The 18,323-nt window shown below is 46.0% G+C and overlaps 1 protein-coding gene across 1 annotated transcript in view; it reads left to right on the top strand.

Annotated features, from left to right (window-relative positions):
* Nucleotides 1-12,282: 12,282 nt before the first annotated feature.
* Nucleotides 12,283-18,323, top strand: part of Kdm2a (lysine demethylase 2A) — an 83,891-nt gene continuing 77,850 nt past the window's right edge. Inside the window, exon 1 of the mRNA XM_063268221.1 lies at nt 12,283-12,491. The gene's annotated coding sequence lies outside the window, so the exon portion shown is untranslated. The remainder of the gene's footprint in view (nt 12,492-18,323) is intronic.

Below are 18,323 nucleotides of genomic sequence, written 5' to 3'. Positions count from 1 at the left end.
GACACACACAACACAGAGGGAGATAGTGCAGTGGTGCTTCTCAGGGGCCACCACATAAACCAAACAACCTAAATTCAATTCCAAGAACCCACACAAAGAGCAGGATGTGGGGTTGATGAGGTGGTTCAGATAAAGGTACTTGCCACCACGACTTGAGTTCCTTGGGATCCATATGGTAGGAAAAAATTGACTCCTGCATTGACCTCTGACTTCATGCACATACCTTAGTATAAACCCACCCACACACACACAGTAAAACTAAAGTATAATTTAAAAAAAATTTTAGGATAGAGGCTAGTGATCAAGAGTACTGGCTTGTCTTCCAAAGGACCTAGGATTGGTTCCCAGCACCCGCGTGGCAGTGCACAGTCACCTGTAATTTCTGTTCTGTGGGATTCAGTGCCCTCTTCTACCTCAGGCACAAAACGTCAGACAAAACATACACACCATAAAATATAAAATCAAGCCAGTGGTGGTGGCCCATGCCTTTAATCCCAGCACTCTGGAGGCAGAGGGGAACTCTAAGTTCATGATCAGCTTGGTCTACAAAGTGAGTTCCAGGACAGTCAGGGCTACACAGAGAAATCCTACCTATCTCAGTGAATAAAATGGAAGCTACGTCTCAGCACTCATGTCAAGATAGGTGGCAGAGACAGGGAATTCTCATCTCTTGGAAGCGCAAAGGCTTACTAGCCTTGATATATATATATATATATATATGGAAGTTACAGAAACAGACTACCTCCACAAGGGGAAAAGAACTGAGTCCTGAAAGTTGTCCTCTGACATTTACTCCATGTGCAATGTGGAGTACGTACATACACACACACACACACACACACACACACACACACACACACACACGGTTTAATTTAAGGAACTTGCTCATGTCAGTGTGATTATGGGGTCTGGCAATACTGATACCTGAATGCAAATGAGTTGGTGTTGACATCCAGCATTTGAATTTGCAGGGCTGTGGCCTGGAAACTGGGTTTTGGGATTGCTAAACTTGAGGCAGAATTCTTCTGGAAGACAAGAGGCCCACACACACTGAGTGCCACCTGCTTTATTCAAAGACTACCAATTTTCTCATGTATTTATTTGTGAGGGCTGTGGGACATGCCATGACACACATGTGGAAGCAAGAGGAAAATCTGTTAAGAGTCAGTTCTCCCCTTTCACTATGTGGGTCCCAGAGAGCAAACTCAGGTTGTCAGGCTTGGTGACAAGTGTCTCACTTGCTCCAAAGTTGAACAATTTAAACATAATCACATCTATTCTTTCTTTTTAACAGAAGTGAATTTTGTGGGGTTTTTTTTATTTGAAACAGGGTTTCTTTGTGTAGTCCTGGCTGTTCTGAAATTCACCCTGTAGCCCACCTGGCTTTTAATTTTAATTATTTTTATGTGTATGAGTGTTTTGCCTGCATGCATGCCTGATGCCCACAGAAGCCAGAAGACTGCCAGATCCCCTGAGACTGAAGTTACAGACAGTTGTAAGCTGCCTTGTAGGTGCTGGGAATGAACCCAGGTCCTCTGGAATAGCAGCCTGTGCTCTTAATCACTGAGCCAACTTTCTACCCTACACCTTTTTTTTTTATTCTGTATATGCTTTTTGTCATATTGTTAATTGTTAACATTGTATGTACATACATGTGTATGTGGGCACATAGTGCCATGACAAAGGTGTGTAAGTCGGAGGTCAATTTTGCAGAATCAGTTTTCTTCTACTTTTATGTGCGTTCTAGAGACCACCAGCTTGTATGTTATTTTTGTATTATTACTAAATTCTGCAGGCATGATGTCATGCTTATGGTCACAAGCACTTGGGAGGCTGAAACAAGAAGAAAGAGTAGCTGTGTCCACAACCTGACGGTGTGTTCTGGGGGGATTGTGTGTGTGGTGCTTGGAACTGAATGTCTATGCATTCACGTCATTGTTCTACCACTGAGCTATATGCTCAGCCCTGAAAGTTGAGCAGCTTGAACTAAGAACCCAAAGTGGAGCCAGTCATCCCCAGTGGACTTTTCCACCTGCTATGGCTCAGCCCTGTTATCTGAGCTGAGATCCCTCACCTGGAGGTCTTTTGAATGGAGCTGCTGAGCTGGATGGTGGCGGCCTGTTCTCATTGAGTATCATATGTATCAATCAAAGGAATGGGCCGGTTCAGGTTCATGACATACTGTGATGTTCCGGGTTTGCTCTGGCTCAGGGCTCAGCAACATTAAGAATTACATACATGGATTCAGCAATTGGAGCTTACCAAAAGCTTTGACTGTGTTCAAATTACAACTGAAGAAATTCAGATTTCAGAGCACCTGGGCAGAGAATAGACCATTGTCCCTCCGGCTACTGTTTCATGATTGGTTCAGAAAAAGACTTCAAGCATGAGAATCTTCAAACCAAAACTGTAGATGGGCCAGAGGCTAAATAAACTGGGCTATGGAGCAAGATCCAAACAAAACAAACAAAAATCCGGAACCATCTAGATGGTTCAGTGGGCAGAGAGGCTGGACACCAAGCCTGTCTACTTGAGTCCAATCCCTGGACCCATATGGTGGAGAGAACCAACTCCTTTGACCACCCCATACATGCCATGCCTCCTGCTTGCCCCCAATAAACACAAGTAGACACACACGCAAATATAATTTGAATCAGTCGGTGCACGCCTTTAATCCCAGCACTCTGGAGACAGAGGCAGTGGAATCTCTGTGAGTTCAAGGTCAGACAAGGCTACAGAGAAACCCTGTCTTGGAAAAACCAGAAAACAAAACAAACCATAAACAAACACAAAACCCAATAACCCAACACTAATCAACAAGCAAACAAAGAAACCTAAAACACTAAGCAGTCCTAACTATGTCCCAGGAGCCGAGGAGAAGGGTTGTGAGCGAGCGGGAATTTACCAGGTTTCTGCTGAATCCCAGGCTCTGAACCAATGAGGCACCTTGTCATATCTACTTACCTCAGAAAAGAGGGAGAATGACATCTCCAGGGTTTTGGAGCCAAGAACATCAAACTAGGTTATCTGGATTCCTTAGGCTTCAAAGTACCCTGTGAGATCTCTCTCTCTCTCTCTCTCTCTCTCTCTCTCTCTCTCTCTCTCTCTCTCTCAAAGATCTATTTATATGAGCACACTGTAGCTGTCTTCAGACACACAAGAAGAGGGCATCAGATCCCATTACAAATGCTTGTGAGCCACCATGTGGTTGCTGGGAATTGAACTCAGGACCTCTGGAAGAGCAGCCAGTGCTCTTAACCACTGAACCATCTCTCCAGGCCCAATATGTTACCTTTTGAAAATATATTTTTAGTATTTATGGGTGGGGTGTTGCTCTTCCCGAAGAGGCTGGAAGAGGGAGTTGGATCCCTAGAACTGGAGTTCAGTTTGTGAGCTGCCATGGAGGTGCTGAGAATCGAACCTGCATCCTCTGAAAGGGCAGCCAGGGCTCTGGGCCACTGAGCCATCTTGTCTCTCTAGCTTATTGATCCTTCTGCGTCTATACCCAGAGTGTCAAGACTACAAATATCCACTATCACACCTGGCTTCTGCTTTGCTGAACTGATGTCCCAGGGTTTGGTTGGGCAAGCATCCCACCGACAGCTACAACCCCAACTCTGGAGGGTTTGTGTGCGTTGCAGTTTTGCCTGTATGTATGTCTGTGTGATGGGTACTGGAGTAACGGTTGTGAGCTACCATGTGGGTGCTGGTAACCAAACGCAGGTCCTCTGGAAGAGCAACCAGTGTGCTCAACTGCTGAGCGATCTCTTCAGTGCTAGTTGATTTGTTTTTAAGATTAAAAAAACATTTTTATTTTTGTGTGTGTGGGGGTGCGTGTTGCATGCATACATGACTGTGTACCATGTGCCGTAAGAGAGCATGGTCATGGGTTGGGGATTTAGCTCAGTGGTAGAGCGCTTGCCTAGCAAACGCAAGGCCCTGGGTTCGGACCCCAGCTCCGAAAAAAAGAAAACGGAAAAAGAAGAAAAAGAAAAAAAAAGAGAGAGAGAGAGAGCATGGTCATAAGAGGGCATTGGATCCCAGGAACTGGAATTACAGATGGTTGTAAGTTGCCATGTAGATTCTGGGATTCAAACCCGGGTCCTCGGAAGAGCAGTCAGTCAGTGTTCTTTACTGCTGCTGAGCCATCTCTCCAGGTGTTGGCTGTGTCCCATCACTAATGCCTACTGTATGATGAATAATAACTATGAGGGAATGCTGTTGAACAACATTCTACTAGCCCTTGTCTCGTGTAGCCTGGGGCATGCCAAGTCCCCAACCTCCAGGTTCTCGCCTGCCTCATCTTCCTCAAAAAGGCAAAGCTCTACCTTCTGAGGCACAGAATCTAGGCAGGAAGCCACATGGCACCAAGCTCTGCACAGCCTTCTCACTCAGAGAAGACCCAAAGCCCCATCTGTTCCTTGAGCTGTCCTAAATCTGGCTCCAGCCCACTTCCCTCTTGGCTTTATCCCAGGAACACCTCGCCACGCCCACTCTAGTTGCACACACAGGGCAACACCCACAGGGCACTGCCCTCTAAGCCTTTGACCAGACTGTCCCCAGTCATGAGGTACCAAGTCGCTAAGTTCCCTCTGCCACCAAATTCCTTACAGTCCAACTCAGACACCATCTTCTCTGAGAAGTCAGCGTCTGGCTGCTTACTCTCTTCTCACCGAGCACAGACTCACAGGCCAAGACTTGGTCTGGTCTCTGTACACTCCTTTGCTAAGGCTTCTGGGCCTCTTCCCATACTGAATTCCCTAAGGTGACAGCTCTGGCAGTAGGACAAGGCAGAATGTCTGGGAGGGTGGAGGTAGATGCCAGGAGACCAGTTGGGCAACTACAGCCATCCAGACACAAGGAACAAGTCACCACAAGTTGAGACTTGGTGGCTTCTGGACTGGGAAGCCATGTATGACAGTAGACTGTGAGTAGGGTGGGGATAGTGAGAGTGAGTGAGGGAAGAATGTGGCCTCTCCCTGAGGTGAGCTATACCAAAAACAACTCAGCATGCCTCACTGTGGGGGCAGTAACTCTTCAGGTCTACATTTCGCTCTCCAAGCACAGACAGTCATACACAGGCACCCTGTATGTGAGGGCAGGGTTCAGGAAGAATGGGAATTGTGGAAACACTACCTCCCCTCCAAAATCCCCACAGTTCCTTACAATAGACTGGCAGGGTAGGTGTGGGGCCTGACAGTGTGACCCAACCTGGGAGGACACTGCCCAGAAGCCAGCCCTGGCTGCCAAGAACCACAGCATTTCAGCCCAGCTTTTGGGTTCGCTGTTGGACAGCAGGGGGCACGGGTGGAGAACTCAAATCATCTTCTCCAAGACAGACCACTCCCTGGCACCCTGGGGGTGGAGAGGGTGGAGCCTACTCACAATCATAAAGCCCTTTGCCCAGGCTGAGAGTAAGAGCTGCGGTCAGGCCACTGAAGGCCACTCTCCTTGCTCTCTGGCCTCCATTTATATCCTAGAGCTATCACCCGGCCCAGGCAGGCATGCTGAAGCTAAAAGCTAAAGAGCCAGAGGACAGTGAGACCTGAAGTTGGAGCGGCCTACTGCGCGCCTCTACAGTGGCGGCAGGGGGATGTGTGTGTTGATTTTCCAGTTAGATGCTTCTGAGGAATAGGTTAGTTAGGTGAAAGAAACAGACTTTCCCACTTCCAAATCCTGGCTGTGGAGCAAAGCATGGTGACAGGACTGCAATCCTAGTCCATAAGAGGCAGAAGCAGGAAGGCTGCCACAGGTTCAAAGCCAGCCTTGTCTACTTACCTATGCAGCAAACTGGAGACCTTGTCTCAAAATAAAAGAAGCCAAAAGGATGGTGAAGACACTGCCACCAAGGTTAATAACCCCAGATCTCCAGAACCTACACAGAGGAGCAGACACAATCGCTCCTCACATGTACATGAGGGACACACAAATGATGACAAAAAAATTAACAATGCTAGCTGCATCACGGACCAACTGTGTAGGCTTCCTTGTGCTGTTCTGTTTTGTTGTCAGGACTTTCCTGTGGTTTTAAAGATGTTTTCACTTGTATGTGCATATGTGTCCATATGTTGGATATACATGCCTGAGGCCAGAAGATGACACCAGGAGTCTGTCTCTATGACTCTCCGTCTCTTCCATTCAGGAAATATCTATGCTGAAACATGGGGCTTGCATTTTTATCAGATAAGTGGGAAAAGCAAGCTCCAGATAACCTCTTATCTCTGCCCTGTATTGGAGCTGGGTCACAGGTGTGTGTGTGTGTGTGTGTGTGTGTGTGTTTGTGAGAGAGAGAGAGAGAGAGAGAGAGAGAGAGAGAGAGAGAGAGAGAGATTGATTGATTCTGAGATCCAAACCCTGATTCACAGAATGTGTTCTTTTTTTTTTTTTTTTTTTTTTTTTTTTTCCGGAGCTGGGGACCGAACCCGGGGACCGAACCCAGGGCCTTGCGCTTCCTAGGCAAGCGCTCTACCACTGAGCTAAATCCCCAACCCACAGAATGTGTTCTTAACCACTGAGTCATCTCTCTGCGAGCTCTCTTCTCTCTCTCTCTCTCTCTCTCTCTCTCTCTCTCTCTCTCTCTCTCTCTCTCTCTCTCTCTCTCTCGTCTGTATGTAGCTCAGAATGGTCCTGAACTGCAAATGTCTTCCTGCCTCTCTTCAGCTTACTTATCTGTAGCTTTTCTTTTTTTTTTTTTTTCTTTTTTCTTTTTTTCGGAGCTGGGGACCGAACCCAGGGCCTTGCGCTTGCTAGGCAAGCACTCTACCACTGAGCTAAATCCCCAACCCCTGTAGCTTTTATTTGTCAGTTCCCTTATCCCCAAATGCAGATAATAATACTTTAGAAAATAAAAACTGGCTGAACTAAGAGTTAACACAGCACGGTTGCATATACCTGTAATGCCAGCACTTGGTAGGCTGAGGCAGGAGTATCTGTAGTTCAGTATCAGCCTGGCTTACAGAGACACCCCTATCTCTAAAGAAATTAATGTAGGGCTAGGGAGATGGTTCAGCGGTTAAGATCACTGGTTCCTCTTCCAGAGAACCCAGGTTCAATTCCCAGCATCCATAAGGAGGCTCATCACCATTGGCAATTCTAGTTCCAGAGTATTATACGCTTTCTTCTGACCTCTGTAGGCACCAAATACACATGTGGTGCACATAACAGCCATATGCATTAAAATATATGTTAATGCTAATAGCGTTTGTTCACTTATTCACGTGTATACACTGCTAACTAGTTATGAAATATAAAGTGAAAGTAATTATTTCTTGTGCAGGGATGCTGCTGGCTCTGTAAGCCAGAAACCAGAGTAAGCATATGAGTGTTCAAGGCAGGTCCCTTCACCTCAACCCAAGAGAGAGGGCGGGGCACTCACCCTCCAGGAGCCTATGGGAGGAGAGGACTTGAGGGTGTTAACCTTCCTTCCTGTGGTAGGCACTGATAGTTACTGAGCGCTGACTATAATGGGGACTGCAGTGCAGAGCGCAGCATGTGTCCCTTGTCCTCCAAGTCCCTCTTTAATCCTGCATGAGAGCTTTGTGGACAAGATCACAATCAGCAGATCGGCATGTGACATGACATTTGCTCTGCGATCGACAGCACAGCTGGCCTCTGATATCAACAGGGTGGATTAAAGGTACTTCCTACAGAATAAAAGACCTTACATCTGCAACAGGGCTGCTCTGGGACTCCTGTTCCTGTTTGTCTCAAGAAATGTATATAGCTGTATCTCTCTGGACAACCTCGGTGACATTTTGCCCTCCTGCCTCCATTGGTACCTACAATTCTTCACTTTACAGATGAGGAAAACAGAGCGAAGGGGCGAAGGACAGTATTGAAGGCAATGTGGGCTGGCCAAGGCTGGGTGTTTGGACTCTGGACAGTGAATCTCATCATAGCTGGATCTTGACCAGTAGAGGGCAGCAGGGCCCAGGAAGAGCGACCTTGCCTGGTTACAGGAGGCTAGCCTCTGATTTGCCCTAGCATTTCGTAGTGTACTATCCCTCTGGCTGTCACCAGAGGGATGAGGCTTACTGCACTTTACTAAAGAAAACTACCCAAGGTCAGAGTGGTCTTGTGCGTTGCCTATTTGGTCAATGTAGAAGGAACCTACATTGAACATGGTGCTGTCGCAAACCTTCAGTTCCTCTGCATTTCAATCTGAACTCCACCTGCATGTAGCTGCTCCAGACAGCCCAGGTAACCCAGACCAGCCTCATTCGTCAGTGCAAATGAGGGGAGCAGTGGCTGAGGGCCACTATTTGGCCAGAATTTGAGACAAGTTCTGGGAAAAGATTGGTGGGTCTCCATCTCAGTGAGTTTTCGAGTAGACTGGTCTACACAGTGTGTTCCAGGCCAACCAAGACAAACCAAAACTAGCCCGCAAGGTTGGCAAGCTAACTCAACTAACGATGCTCATTGTTAAGCCTAATTGATCCAGGACTCACACAGTAGAAGGTGAGAACCGATTCCCACAAACTGCGCTCCGGCTTCCGCATGTCCCCAGCGTGTGCCCAGACACAATCAACAAAACGAATACAACTGTCCTAAAGTTATAATGCATTTACTTTTTTTTTTCAGTGCTAGGAATAAAACCTAAGTCCTCAAACATGCTAGGCAAGCAATTAGGCGCCTGATTTTCTTGTGAAAGTCCTCCCTTATGGGTGTGGCATCTCATCCATAAGGCCCAGCCCAGGATAGGAACTTTAACACCAACAGGGCAGAAAAAAGACCTAGAGAACCAACCAACCCTAGGGATTTCCTCTGACTACTACATAGATTTCTCCCGACTAATACGATTAAATTTTTAAAAATAACCACTTTGGTGTTGAGTTTGGTAGCAGAGGCCTTTAATTCCGGAATTGGAGAGGCAGAGATAAGTCTTTGATTTGTATGAACCTACTCTGATCTGAAACAAAACACACAAAAACAAAACAAAATGAAAAGCCCAAACAACCTAAGATCCCAGAAACCAATAAAAAACAAACACTAAATGCCTAGTGGCTGTATGATTGTCCTTCCCAGTTCCCCACAGTCAACAGGACTAAGCAAGTCACACCCTTTCAGGGAGTGTAATCCTGGAGGAGGTTGGTAGGGGCGGATTCACAGAGACATAAACAAATAATAGAGATGTAAACAGCCCCAGGGACTCAGTCACCCACACTCCAGCCTGGCTCCTTTCTCCTGGATTAACAGGAGTCTGTCTAATTTAGTAAACACCCGATTTCAAAACAGAGCACTTTACTCCAAAGAGCTTAATTTGGAGCCCTGGGGCACTGTCCTGCAGGGCTCTACAGTCTGGATAGAGCCCTGGTTTTCTGAGCTGCTAGCACAGCTGTCCCCAAGGCCTTCCAAGAGAAGTGGTCCTCTTATCAAGTCCTGTCATTATCTGAAATAATTATGACAGGTATTAAAAGCTTACTAGAAAACATATGTGATAGCTAGCTCAGCCAGACAAACTGATTTCCATCCCCAGAAAGCCACAGAATGGACCAAGAGAACCAAGTTGTTCTCTGACTTCTACATATGTGCTATGGTTTAGCACACACATATGTGCTATGGTATAGCACGCATATATGCACATGCATTCGCACATAGGACACAGAACCTGTGTGAAGATCAAAGGACAACTTGAGGTTGTCAGTTCTGGTATCAAACATGAAACTCAGGTAAGCAGGCTTGGCAGTAGGCATCTTTATTCACTGAGCCTTCTTACTGTCCCAAGTTTTTGTTTGTTTGGCTTTCGAGACAGAGTTTTTGTGTGCTCTGTTCTGGAATTTGATCTGTAGACCAGGCTGGCCTTAATCTTAGAGATTCACCTGCCTCTGCCTCCAAGAGCTAAAGGCCTGTGCCACCATGCCCAGCTTTTACATTGAACTGTGCAAGCGGCTCCAGGGGTGTATTGTTACCTATTCTGGGGGAATGGGTCTCTCAGTGATGCAGCTGCCTTTGAGTCCCTCAGTCTCCTCATCACTAAGCCACACTTGGATAGAACTGTTTCTCTGGTTTGTTTCACTATGATCTCAATAGATGAGAACATCTTAGGAAAAGTCATATAACGCAAGTACCACTCTGAACTGTTTGTGTTTTCATTTTTCTTTTTGAAACAGCATCTCATGAACCTCAGGATGGCCTTACTTTTTTTTTTTTTTTTCTTTTTTTCGGAGCTGAGGACCGAACCCAGGGCCTTGCACTTGCTAGGCAAGCCCTCTACCACTGAGCTAAATCCCCAACCCTTGGCCTTACATTTCTATGTAGTTGATGATGACCCTTAATTTAGCCTCCTGCCTCTGTCTCCAAAGTGCTGAATTATAGGAATATGCCACCAACCCAGCTGTTTTTTAGTTATTTTTGGTGGAGAGGCATGCAGATGCATGTGTAGAGAAAACCAGACAGTTCTCTCCTTCTATTATGTGGGCCCGGGATTGAACTCAGGTCATCAGGCTTGGTAGCAGGCACCTTTGTCTACAGAGCCACCTCACCAGTCTGATACCCTTGTCTCAGTGTTTTTCAGATACAGAAATCTTTTTTCTTATATTTTTTATTTTATTTATTTTTTATTTTTCAAGACAGGGTTTCTCTGTGTAGCTCTGGCTGTTTGTCCTATAACTAACTCACTCTGCAGACCAAGCTAGTCTCTGCTTCCCTACTGCTGGGGTTAAAGGTGTGTGTGTGCTACTGAGCCTGGCTATGGTGCCCAGTGTCTATTATACAGCTCTGAGGACCGAATCCCAGGCTTTATGTATATAAGATAAGCACTCTAGTCTGCCAAGCTGAATCCCCAATGCAATTGTGGTTTTAAATTCTGGGGAGCATAGGCCTGGGAACCACACTACTTGGGCTCAAACGCTGGTTCTTCCTTAAGAAAGCTACATGGTCTTGAGCCCTTGGTAACCTCTCAGCATTTCCTCAGTCTCTGAAATGTGGAAAATGGGGAAAACTACAGCAACAGTGGTGGTAATGGTTGGTAGTGGTTGTGGTAGGAACACCAGAATTGGCATAGGCAGGGACCTTTCTAGCCAGGGACCTGTGTAGTTCCACAGCTAACGGCTTAGTAGGATTAAGTGGGTAGGATCAATGTTGTTCTGTACTTCCTTTCAGCTCACCTACTTGGGAGTTTTAGTGGCCAGAAAGAAGAGGCTGCTGAGTCAAAACAAAGTCATACAGGCTGTCCCAGGAAAGCCAGAAGGAGCTGGCTTCCTAACATCCAGAGGGCGGTAACTCTAAGTTCTCCTGGGATCATCTTGGATACATTTCCAAGAGATAGACTGGGCACCTCTGAAATTGCTCGGGTGTCAGTCTGTCTGAGCACCATGTGTGTGCCTGATGCCCCTGGAGGCCAGGAAAGGGTGTTGGATTCCCTGAGACTGAAGTTAAAGTTGTGAGCTACCACGTGGGTACTGGGAAAGGAATCTGAAAATTCTGGAAGAGGAGCCAGTGCTTTTAACAGCTGAGCCATTTCTTCAGCCCTATCCTTTTCTTTTGATCACAGGTCAAAGCTAATACTAAGTTACCACCTTCCATACCTCTGTCCTCCTGTGCCCACCGTGAGTTTCTGTCTCACTTGTACGTTCTTCTCATCTCTTCAACACTATCTTTCAACACTGCTCATTACCACCTCTTCCAGCCCAGCCAAGGCTGCCAGGTGGCCAGCACTGGACCAAGATAGTCACTTTTCCCACTTCTTGACTTCAGTTTACAATACTATCCCTTCTAGAGACTGTGGAGGCCATCAGTGACCAATCTATTCCCAACCTGAGCTTCAACTCACCACTAGCTCCTTCTCAATCTTTTTTCCCATCTATCTTTATTCCTATTGCTTGCCCCTTTCCAACAGCCTTCCAAAGTTCCAACTGGCCAGCATTGCTTAGATGCAAATACTTGGTATGGGACATAGGAGCCTTTGAAAAACAAGGAGGGCTGGGGAGATGGTTTAGCAGTTAAGGGTACTGGCTGCTTTTCCAGAGAACCAGATTCAATTTTCAGCACCCTAATGGAGGCTTACAACTAGCTGTAACTCTGAGGTGAAAACCAGATTATATAGAAATCCTATGGGCAAAAAGGTACAGGTTCTTCCTGAGGAGGTAAAATTCTTATTTTCCAGTTACTATGAGCTAGGGAATCCTACTTTGAATAGAGATCTCCTTCCTGTTTGAGGTCCTTCTTGGGCTGTGCATGCTCCTGTCCAAGTCTTCCTGTACCTGTGACATAATCATAAGAGACAGTAAGGCAGTTTGCTGTGACCCCTTACACTGTTTCAAACCTACCCATGCCTTTCACTTCAATGGAGAATCCACATACAATGGAGAGAAAGTAGGAAGTCACAAGAGTGTTGATGGCAGAGCTGTAGAATTGCCAGGGCTAGAAATGGCTCAGCAGTTAGTATACTGCTCTTGGAGAAATCTGGATTTGATTTCCAGTACTCACAACTGGATGAACTACAGTTCCAGAAGACCCGAAGCTTTCTTCTGACCTCCTCAGGATACCTACAGGTACATGGTGCACCCACACTTGGGTATATACAAGGAATTTAAAAAACAAAAAAATAGAATGGCATTCTCAACTCGGTGTGGTGGTTCATACCTTTAATCCCAGGGCTTGGTAGGGTAAGATCTTGTCTACAGAGCAAGTTCCAAGATGGTCAGGATAACAAAGAGAAATCTTGTCTTGAAAAACAAAACAACACACACACACACACACACACACACACACACACACACACACACACACACAAGAAAAACAAAAGGAAACACACTCTCTCTTTTTTTTAAATTAATTTTTATTTATATGAGTACACTGTAGCTGTCTTCATACACACCAGATCCCATTACAGATGGTTGTGAGCCACCATGTGGTTGCTGGGAATTGAACTCAGGACCTCTGGAAGAACAATCAGTGCTCTTAGCCGCTGAGCCATCTCTCCATTCCCAAAATGCTCTTTCTATCTCAGTCTCTTCATGTTGGGTTATAGAGAGCAGGAAGTTATTTACTCCTGGCTCTGGTAAGTCGAAGTTCAAGATCAATATGGCAGCACTTGACAAAGGTCTTCTTCTTTTGTCTCTTCATGGCAGAACAGGGGGAAAAGAATCAGCTAGTCTTCTCCCTTTCTAGGGACACTGATCTAGGAATGAATATTCCAGAGGCTTTCAAGTATAAACTCCCTCGGTCTCCTATGTCATTATCTGCAAAATGAGTTTCCTATGCTAGCCATACAACCTCCTCCCAAGCTAGGACAATTTGTCCATTCTTAGCTGATGCTACTCTTGGCCACCAACTCTTCTTTTTTTTTTTTTTTTTTTTTTTTTTTGGTTCTTTTTTTCCGGAGCTGGGGACCGAACCCAGGGCCTTGCGCTTCCTAGGCAAGCGCTCTACCACTGAGCTAAACCCCCAACCCCTTTTTTTTTATATGTAAAAATCTATTTGTTTACATTGCAAATGTCATCTCCCAAAGTGGTCTTTGTTCTTTGAATCCTCCAAATTATGCTGATCCTCTTTTTTTCTAAGAGGGTCCTCCCCCATCTACATACCCACTTCCTCTTCAGCCCTCTAGCCCCTTCTTCTCTGGGATATCAAGTTTCCACAGGACCAATTGCCTCCCTTTCCGGAGATGCAGATGAGACAGTTGTCTTCTCCGCATGCTCTGCTGTCTAAGTAGCAGAAGCCATGGACTGGCCCCTGTATACTCTTTAGTTTGTGGTAAAGTTCCTGAGCCTCTGAAGGGTAAACATAATTGATACTGTTGTTCTTCATATTGGGTTCCAATCCCCTTCAGCTACTTCAGGTGTTCCCCTATTCATCTTTTTTTTTTTTTTTTTTTTTTTTTTTTTATTAACTTGAGTATTTCTTATATACATTTCGAGTGTTATTCCCTTTCCCGGTTTCTGGGCAAACATCCCCCTCCCCCCTCCCCTTCCTTATGAGTGTTCCCCTCCCCATCCTCCCCCCATTGCCACCCTCCCCCCAACAATCTAGTTCACTGGGGGTTCAGTCTTAGCAGGACCCAGGGCTTCCCCTTCCACTGGTGCTCTTACTAGGATATTCATTGCTACCTATGAGGTCAGAGTCCAGGGTCAGTCCATGTATAGTCTTTAGGTAGTGGCTTAGTCCCTGGAAGCTCTGGTTGCTTGGCATTGTTGTACAGGGTCTCAAGCCCCTTCAAGCTCTTCCAGTTCTTTCTCTGATTCCTTCAACGGGGATCCTATTCTCAGTTCAGTGGTTTGCTGCTGGCATTCGCCTCTGTGTTTGCTGTATTCTGGCTGTGTCTCTCAGGAGCGATCTACATCCGGCTCCTGTCGGCCTGCACTTCTTTGCTTCATCCATCTTGTCTAATTGGATGGCTGTATATGTATGGGCCACATGTGGGGCAGGCTCTGAATGGGTGTTCCTTCTGTGTCTGTTTTAATCTTTGCCTCTCTACTCCCTGCCAAGGGTATTCTTGTTCCCCTTTTAAAGAAGGAGTGAAGCATTCACATTTTGATCATCCATCTTGAGTTTCATTTGTTCTAGGCATCTAGGGTAATTCAAGCATTTGGGCTAATAGCCACTTATCAATGAGTGCATACCATGTGTGATTTTCTGTGATTGGGTTACCTCACTCAGGATGATATTTTCCAGTTCCAACCATTTGCCTACGAATTTCATAAAGTCATTGTTTTTGATAGCTGAGTAATATTCCATTGTGTAGATGTACCACATTTTCTGTATCCATTCCTCTGTTGAAGGGCATCTGGGTTCTTTCCAGCTTCTGGCTATTATAAATAAGGCTGCGATGAACATAGTGGAGCATGTGTCTTTTTTATATGTTGGGGCATCTTTTGGGTATATGCCCAAGAGAGGTATAGCTGGATCCTCAGGCAGTTCAATGTCCAATTTTCTGAGGAACCTCCAGACTGACTTCCAGAATGGTTGTACCAGTCTGCAATCCCACCAACAATGGAGGAGTGTTCCTCTTTCTCCGCATCCTCGCCAGCATCTGCTGTCACCTGAGTTTTTGATCTTAGCCATTCTCACTGGTGTGAGGTGAAATTTCAGGGTTATTTTGATTTGCATTTCCCTTATGACTAAAGATGTTGAACATTTCTTTAGGTGTTTCTCAGCCATTCGGCATTCCTCAGCTGGGCCACCAACTCTTCTGTATGCTGCAGCAGTGAATCGCTCCTGCTCTATCCCTGACCCTAGGTTCTTCCCTCTTCTCAAACATACTTTTCTTCCCTCTACTCTTCCCAACCATACTCCTCATGCTGCTGCTGCTGCACTCCCTCATCCCCCACACCAATGACCTTCTTCCTCTTCTCTTCTATTGAGACAGGGCCTAATTAACTCTGGCTGTCCTGGAACTAGTTATATAGACCAAGCTGACTCTGAACTCAGAAATCCACCTGCCTCTGCCTCTTCTTCTGCCTCTGCCTCTTCTTCTGCCTCTGCCTCTAGAGTGCTGGGACTAAAGGCATTTGACACCAGACCCTACTTGCCACACCCTCTTCCTCCAGTTTCCTGGCAGATTTCACAAGTGATGTCACAATAGTCACCCCGGACTTGGTCCTGGTTATCTACCCTGACTCTTCTCTTCCTCGAACTGTCTTCAGGGCATTTCTGTCTCCTGCCTCTCTGGTCACTCCTCCTTAGCTGGCTCACAGGCTCCTCTTAAGTTGGTGGTCATCGTGTGTGTCAGTTAACTCCTCAAGCAGTTACAGGGCACCTACGATGATGTCTCCAAGCTCCTGCTCTATCACAGATCCTTGTAAAACCAGCATGTGTTTCAGAGTCCTTCAGATATGCAGATGTGTCCCTGTCCTTTGGGTAGAAGCAGTCACCCTCCCTCTTCACATTCTATACTGGAATGTGTGGACAAATGCTGTTGCGTCCTCTTCCTTTACCTCTCGTCTCTCTTCCTAAAGGGAGGGATCGGACCATATTGCCTAGGCTGACCCCAAGCGCCTGAGCTCAGCGATCCTCCTGGCGCTGGTCTATACCAGGCTCCTATTTCTCCCTTCTCCTCTTACTCTTCTGTGTGGGGCTACCTTCTTGCTTTCCTGGGGAAAGAACAGAAGACCTTTCTTGCTAGCATTTTGCTTTTGTATGGGAGTTCTGAGACTTAAACTTGTCTTTGTCATTTCCTTGGCTCTAAGAACACAGGTTGTTCCGTCTTGGCGGTACTCGTAGCCAGTTTCAGGCCACATGTGAGTTGGCCAGGCCACACTGCAGCTCACAGGACTATTCACTCTCACCACGTGACTCCCACTGCACAGCCTGTTGCTTTTTGGGTGTATGTCTTTTCTCTACCTAGAATATTTCTTTTTGTCATCCAGTTTCAAATCCAAATGTTTCAGATAAATTGTCGCTTTTCTCCAAAGATTTACAGACCTAACCATTTGTTGTAGTTTGCCGGAGTTAACTAAGATCAGTTTTATTTTTACCAACTTGTGAAGTTTCACTTCAAGAACCATCTGAATACAGGGACTATTAACCCTTTAGTTCTCCTAACAAATACCTGTGAGAAGAAATTCCTATCCCTATTTTGACAAAACTGAAATCTTCAGGAATGTTTAGGTGATGTTCCTACTGCACGGTGCAGGAAGTTGAACAATATGCTGTGTGTCTTTAGGCGTGTATTACACTGCAGCGTCTGAAGGGCAGTGTTTAAGCCTCCATTGTCAAAGATTCCTACTTGTGTGTTGAGTGTTTCTTTAGGATAGGCTCCTCTTCCCTCCCCTCTGCAGGGGCAGCTCTAGCCTGTCACTGACCAGCTGAGCCCAGAGCACACCAAGGACAGGACCTTCTCCTATTGTCTTCCCCATCGCCACTAGTTTGCAGTTCAGATCAAGCATTCCACACTATGGCACCTCTGACTAGCTGTGTTTCCACCACAGCAGTGCTGGCCCCTCCCACCACTGTGCCTTCAACAGTTCCCAATGTAGACTATGTGTATATCCAATGAAGACCTGGTGTCTATCACCTACCCAGTCTGGTTTACACCTAATGTGTACACACAATTATTGGACCCACTCTTTTTCCAAAGATCTCAGTTGTGAGGCTGATTTCTTTGGTCACTTGACTTGCTCCCTTGACCATATATCCCTTATGTATCATAACGGTCATCTTGCAACCAAGTGCCAAGTGCAGTGCCTCAGACAGGCTGACGCTTTTGCTTTTTCATGGGAGGGGATAAGCAAATGTCCGTGCACCACCTGCTTGCCTGGTGCCCTAAGAGGTCAGAATTGTATTTAAGGATGGTTGTTAGCCACCATGTGGCTGCTGGTAATCTAATCTGGGTCCTTAGCCACTAAACCATCTCTTCAGCCCCAGGCCAAGTTCCTCGTTGTCGTTCTAACTCAGCTTTTCTCCTGGTCTAGTTTTCAGAAGTCAATCTTTTTTTTTTTTTTTTTTTTTTTGGTTCTTTTTTTCGGAGCCGGGGACCGAACCCAGGGCCTTGTGCTTCCTAGGCAAGCGCTCTACCACTGAGCTAAATCCCCAACCCTTCAGAAGTCAATCTTTAAGCCTCTACTCTCGGCCCTTCTGCCTTCTGCAAACCAGGGTTTAACCCCAAGACCTCAGGCCTGCAAGACAGGGCCCAGGCTTGACTCAGCTTTGTTGGTTCGGTTTGTCTGTTTGTTTGTTTGTTTGTGAGACAAGAGTTTCTCTGTGTAGCCCTGATTGACCAGGTTGGCTTCATATTCCCAGAGATTTGACTGCCTCTGCTTCCTGTGTTCTAGGATTAAAGGCTTGTGCCAACAGACGACCGAACCCAGGGCCTTATGCTTGCTAGGTAAAGCTTAGTACTTTACCACTAAGCTAAACCCCCGTTTCTGGTTTTTAAAATAGAATTTTATGTGACTCAGGCTGGCCTCAAACTGGTCTGTGAAGGAGGATGGCCTTGGATTTAAGATCTTCCTGCTATTATAGGTGTGAGCCACCACAGCCAGTTTATGCAGTACCTCAAATATACTACTGGCATTCTACTGCTAAGCTATACCCCAGTCCCTCAGAGTACAGCTTTTGCTATTTTGTTTGAAATAGGGTCCCATTATGTAGCCCCGATTGGTCTGTAACCAGCTATGTAGACCAGGCTAGCCTTGAACCTCAGAGATTCACCTGCTTCTGCCTCTTTAGTACTGGGATTTAAAGGTATTCATGACTATACCCAGCCTTGGTTTTTTGTTTTGTTTTTGTTTTTACTTTTTTTTTTTTAAAGATTTATTCATTTATTATATATAAGTACACTGTAGCTGTCTTCAAATACACCAGAAGAGGGCATCGGATCTCTACAGATGGCTGTGAGCCACCATGTGGTTGCTGGGAATTGAACTCAGGACCTCTGGAAGAGT

The sequence above is a fragment of the Rattus norvegicus genome, chromosome 1 (assembly GCF_036323735.1).
Source record: "Rattus norvegicus strain BN/NHsdMcwi chromosome 1, GRCr8, whole genome shotgun sequence".
NCBI classification, from domain to species: Eukaryota; Metazoa; Chordata; class Mammalia; order Rodentia; family Muridae; genus Rattus; species Rattus norvegicus.
The sequence above is the reverse complement of the archived record's forward strand: the minus strand, read 5'-3'. Positions and strand labels throughout refer to the sequence as shown.